Genomic DNA, 6,291 nt, shown 5'->3' with positions numbered 1-6,291 from the left:
CTGTGCTGTGATTCTCTATATGTTCTGGATGATCCTGTTAAGGGCTGTAAAAGATTAGAGTTTACACCAAACTTGAACTCTCCTTTACATGAGTTACAACCTCAGTCTCTCAGCCACCGTTATGCTATCCTTGACTAACAAGGCCACGCCTCCCCCTCGTTTACCGCCTTGCCTGTTCTTAATGAAAGACTTAAACCCTGGAACCTGCAAGATCCATTCATCACTCTGCTCTATCCATGTCTCCGAAATAGCTCCATCAATGAAGTCCCAGGTACCTATCCATGCTGCAAACTCAACGACCTCATTTCACCTCCGACTGTTAGAATCTTCTAAGGATACATGTGCAAATTTGAAATTGAACACTTTTCTTTCCAATAAATGCCTCCCTGTCCCTTCAATTCCAGTTTTTCTCACTTCTCTGCCTCCATTTGTCCAGATGAATAGATAGGATAATTAAACTAACAGTAATGACCTGCTGGGCGTCTGAACCGAAAGCAGAAATGGCTGGAGAGACTCGCCAGCTCTGACAGAATCTGGGAAGTGGGAGGCAGAGTTAATGGTACAGTCTCTCTCTGCTTAGCACTGACTCCTCACAGCGCCAGGGACTCGGGTTTGATTCGTTCTTCATGCAACTGTCTGTGTGGAATTTGTACGTTCTTCACGTGTTACCTGGGTTTCATCTGAGTGCTCCGGTTTCATCCCACAGTCGAAAGATGTGCAGGATAGGCGAACTGGCCGTTCTAAATGAACCACTGTTTTCAGAGAGGTGTAGGTCAGGTGCATTACTCTGGGGTAAATGCAGAGTGGTAGGGGAATGGGTCTGGGAGAGTTACTCTTCAGAGTTTCGGTCTGGGCTAGTGGGCAAAAGGGCCTGTTTCGACACTGTAGGGATTGTATTCTTCATGTTTCAGGTCCAGTTTCCCAACTTCAGTAATTAGTACTGTTAGACCCACTCCAGTTTCGGGTAGAGGATTCAGCTGACACCGTTTCATCTCTGCTGATTTTGCAAAGAGCCTGTGGCACTCCCTGACAGAGTCATGCCTCAAATGGGAAGGCTGCTCCCTCTAAGTGGACTGCGAAGAAGAGAAAACATCCGGGAAACAGCACACCAGGTTCATAAGAACGATACATATTTGAGGGGGAGGGGTGGTGGTGGTGTGGTCAGATTGACATTTTGTACACACTGCCTGCATTCACCGATGTAGTTATTCATTGTATCCACGTTTGACTATCCCCAGAGTTGAGACCAAGGCATTTCCACACTGTTCTAATTTATCTCTGCAAACGTAATGGCTGTAAAAGAATGACAAAGAACAATGAACAAAACAAGAAAACATAAACTGCACAGGAACAGGCGCTTTGGCCCTCCAAGCCCGCGCTGATCCAGAGTCTCTATCTAATCCTGTCACCTATTTTGTAATTATCTGTGTACTTTCGCGCCATGCCCATTTATGTATCTGTCGAGATACATCTTAAATGATACTATCATGCCTGCTTCCACCATATCCACTGGCAAAGTGTTCGAGGCACCCATCACAGTCTGGGTAAAGAATTTTCCATAATATCTCCCTTCAAGCTTTCCCACCTCACCTTGATCTGGTGATCCTTAGTACTGCATTCCCCAGTCAGTGACAAAAAAACTTCCTTCTATTCACCACGTGTGTACCACTCATGATTTTTATTTATCTCAATCAATTCTCCCTCAACTTTTGTCTTCCCATTGAAAGTATTTCTAACCTACTCAATCTCTCTTCACAGCTTGCTCCCTTCATATCAGGCAATATCCTGGTGAACCTCTTCTGCACACTCGCCAAACTATCCACATCATTTTGATAATGTGGCGACCAGAACCGAACCAGAAATGGATCAAATGTGACGGAACTAAACAACTGCAACATGATCTCTCAATTCTTGTACACAATCCTCTGACCGATAAAGGAAAGCATATCATCTGTCTTCTTGACCACTCTATCGAACTGCTTTGCCACATTCAGGGTACAATGGAAAAGATCACGCAGATCTCTTTGGTAATCAATTTTCGAAAGGGCATTTCCATTTACCGTATTATTCGTTCTTGAATTGGAACTTCCAAATTGTTTCATGATACTTCGCCCGGATTGAACTCCATCTGTCATTTCTCCTCCAAACTCTCCATTGTGTCCATATTCTGCTGTATACTCTGAAAGTCCCTTTCAATACCTGCTCCTCCATCAATCTTCAAACTTGCTAAGCAGAACACTTCTCCCTTCGTGCAGGTCATTTATGTATGTCACAATCAATGTGGTCACAACACGCATTCCTGTGGTACACCACTTTTCACAGCAACTCGCTTCCCTGCTACTCGATGTCTTCTGCTTCACAGCCGGTTCTCAGTCCATGTAGCTAGTTTACCCTGTACCCCATGCGACTTCACTTTCTCCTGCAGACCATCATTGGAAAACAGATCAAAGGTCTTCCGAAAGTTCATGTTTTTGACCATTACAGCCTGTTACTCATCATTCAACTTTATAAATTCCACAATTAATTCTATTAAGTTTGTTAGATATTATTTCCCTCCACAAAACCATGCTGCCGGTTACTGCCCATTTTCTTGCAGATCTAAATAGTTCGTTTGCCTCAGTATGCTCCCGGCAGCTTAACCACTGCTGACGTCAGGCTCATCGGTCTATAATTACCTGGAATATCTCTACTAACCTTCTTAAACAAAGCGACACCAAACCTCTGGGACCTCATCCGTGTTCGAAGACGTTGCAATGATATCTCTTAAGATCCCAGCTATTTCCTCTCTCACTTCCCTCAGTGTCCTGGGCATGTCCCCATCAGAACCCCGGACTTGTTCGCTCTTATGCTTTTCAGACAACCCACCAGTTCCACCCTATTATGCCGTCTTTATCGAGTGTGACCAAACTTCTAGCCCTAACCTCAACATCCGTCATGTCCCTCTCTTTGGTGAATACTGAGGCAAATACCAGTTAACAATCTCACCCATTTTCTCTAGCTCAATGCATAGTTTCCCTCCTTTCTCCATGAGTTGCACAACCCTTTCTGGAGTTAGCCTCTTGTCCCTTTCCTGCGAGCAAAGGGCTTTGAGATTGCCCTTCGTCCTGTTTACAAAATACATTTCATGGCGTTTTTTAAACTTCTTAAATCTTCGTTTCAGAATGGTCCAACTTTCACGACATTCACCCAAAGCTTCATCTGCTCTCAGTCACCTAGAATTTGGCTCTTTGTACTTGTTCCTCTCAGCTAATCTTACAATTTCAAAGTTTGTGAGAAGATTTGTAGCTCGGGTGCTCATTGTTGTGGTTCTGTTCGCCGAGCTGGGACTTTGTGTTGCAGACATTTCGTCCCCTGTCTAGTTGACATCCTCAGTGATTGGGAGCCTCCTGTGAAGAGCTTCTGTGATGTTTCCTTCTGCATATATAATGATTTGTTTCTGCAACTTCTGGTTGTCAGATTCAGCTGATCCGCATCCATGAACACCAACTAGCCACGAAACGGCATCACCAGCTATCCTCAGTAACCTCACACTCAGATGACAAGCAACATGAGTTTGATTGGGACGACATTACTATTATAGGACAAGCCAAACAGAGAACAGCCAGGGAATTCCTAGAGGCATGGCACTCATCCACAGATTCAATCAATCAACACATCGATCTGGATCCAATATACCGGCCACTGCAGCGGACAGCTTGAACTGACAACCGGAAGCGGCAGATACAAATTACTTTTATTGCCGGAGGAAACATCACAGAAGCGCTTCACAGGAGGCTCCCAGCACTGAGGCTGTCATCAAGACAGGGGACGAAACGTCTGCAACACAAATTCCCAGCTCGGCGAACAGAACCACAACTTACAATTTCACCTGTCATCCATAGTTCCTTAATCTTTCCGTTTGTATCCCTCATTTTCGCTGGCACATGTGCGTCCTGCACTCTAGTCAAACTCTCTTGAAAAGCCTCGCACAGATCGAATGTAAATTTACACTCAAAAAGCTCATCCCAATCCACACCCCAGATCGTGCTGAATTCTGCTGCCGTTGTCCTTCCCCCAGTTTAGCTCTTTTCCTTCAATATCACGGTCGTCTTTGAGCACGAGGATTCTAAAAGTTACGGAAGTGTGATCACTATTCCCTAAATAATCCCCATCTGAAATTTGAACAACCTGGCCAGGCTCGTTCCTCAACCTAATTTCCAGTCTGACCCGATTCCAAGCGGGACTATTTACATACTGTTTTATAAAACTCACCTGGATGTTTCGAACAAATTTTGTTCCATCAAGAACTCTAACACGAGTCATTCCCAGTCAATGTTGGGATAATTAAAAATCTCCCATTTCCAACACCCTGTGGCTCGTTTATCTTTCCATAATCAGTTTATATATTTATGCCTCTCTCACACGATCGCGTTGGGAGGCCTCTCGTACAACCCCAGCATTTTTTAACCACCCTCTTCCTATTTCTGAGCTCTGCCCATATTGCCTCACTGCGCGAGTTCTACATGTGCCTTCCTTCAAAGAAAAGAACAAAATTTACAGCCCAGGAACAGGCCCTTCGGCCCGCCAAGCCTGAACCAATCCAAATGTACTACCTAAACCTGTTGTTCAATTCCTAAGAACCCATATCCCTCTGTTCCCCACCTACTCATGTATTTGTCCAGATGCATCTTAAATGAATCTAATGTGTCTGCCTCTACCAACTCTGCTGGCAACGCATTCAAAACGCCCATCACCCTCTGTGTAAAGTACTTGCCGCGTGTATCCCCCTTAAACTTTCTACCTCTCACCTTGAAAGAGTGACCTCTTGTTATTGAATCATTCACCCTGGGAAAAGTATTTTCTCTATCCTCCTTGTCTATAACCTTCATGATTTTATTAACCTCAATCAGGTTCCCCCCTCAAATTCTTTTTTTCTGATGAAAATAAACCTAACATACTCAACCTTTCTTCATAGCTAGCATCTTCCATTCCAGTCAACATCCTCGTAAACATTCTCTGAACCTTCTCCAAAGCGTGCACATCCTTTTGGTAATGTGTGACCAGAACTGTATACAGCATAATAAATGCGGCTGAACCAATGTCTTGTACAATTTTAAAATGACTTGGCAGCTCTTATACTCAATAGCCTGTCCCACAAAGGCAAGCATACTATATGCCATCTTGACCACTCTCGCCACCTATGCAGCAACCTTCAGGGTACAATGGACCTGCACTACAAGATCTCTCTGCCCATCAACTTGTCCCAAGGCTCTTCCGTTCATTGTATAATTCGCTCTAGGATTAGTCCTGTCTGAATGCATCACCTCATGTTTGTCTGTATTGAAAACCATTTGTCACATTTCCGCCAAACTCTTCAGCCTATCTATATCCTCCTGTATTCTCTGACAGTCACTTAAGCTTTCTACGACTCCACCAATCTTCGTGTCATCTTCAAACTTGCTGATCGTACCAATAATGACCACTTCCAGATCATTATTGTATATTACAAACAACAGCTGTCCCAACACTGACACCTGTGGAACACCACTTGTCACCTTTCGTCATTTTGAGAAACTCCATTCAATTACAACTTTGTATCTCCTGTTGCTCAACCAATTCTTTCTCCACCTGGCTAGAACACCCTGACCACCATGTGACTTCACTTTCTCCATTGGTGTACCATGGGGAACCTTATCAACAGCCTTACAAATGTCCATGTATATGACATAAACAGCCCTTCCTTCACCTATCAACTTGGTCACTTCCTCGAAGAATTCTCTACAGTTGGTAAGGCACGATCCCCCCGCACAAAACCATGTTGCCTATCACTGATAAGACCTTTTTTTCTAAATATAAATAGATCCCTTCCGTCAGTACCTTCTCCAGCAAATTTCCCACCACTGACAACAGGCTCACTGGTCTGTAGTTACCCAGAATATCCCTACTACCCTTCCTGTGCAGGGGGACAACATGAGCAGCACTCCAGTCCTCCAGCACCTGACCTGTATTTAATGATTCCACAAAAATATCTGTCAGGGCCCCAGCTATTTCCTCTTGCTGCCTTCAGTAACCTGAGGTAGATCCCAGCTGGTCCTGGGGATTTGACCACCGTAATGTCCTCCAGCCTACACAACATGTCTTCCCTACTTATGTCAATGTGATCCAGACGAATTAAACATCTATCTCTAATCTCAACATTCATCATGTTCCTCTTCTCAGTGAACACTGGTAAAAAATTACCATTCAGAATCTCACCCATTCTCTCAGGTTCAACGTGCAGCCTTCCATCGTTATCCTGTAATGGTGAATCCT

This window comes from Chiloscyllium punctatum, chromosome 51 (assembly GCF_047496795.1).
Source record: "Chiloscyllium punctatum isolate Juve2018m chromosome 51, sChiPun1.3, whole genome shotgun sequence".
In the NCBI taxonomy this organism is placed as follows: Eukaryota; Metazoa; Chordata; class Chondrichthyes; order Orectolobiformes; family Hemiscylliidae; genus Chiloscyllium; species Chiloscyllium punctatum.
Note: the sequence above shows the minus strand (reverse complement) of the source record.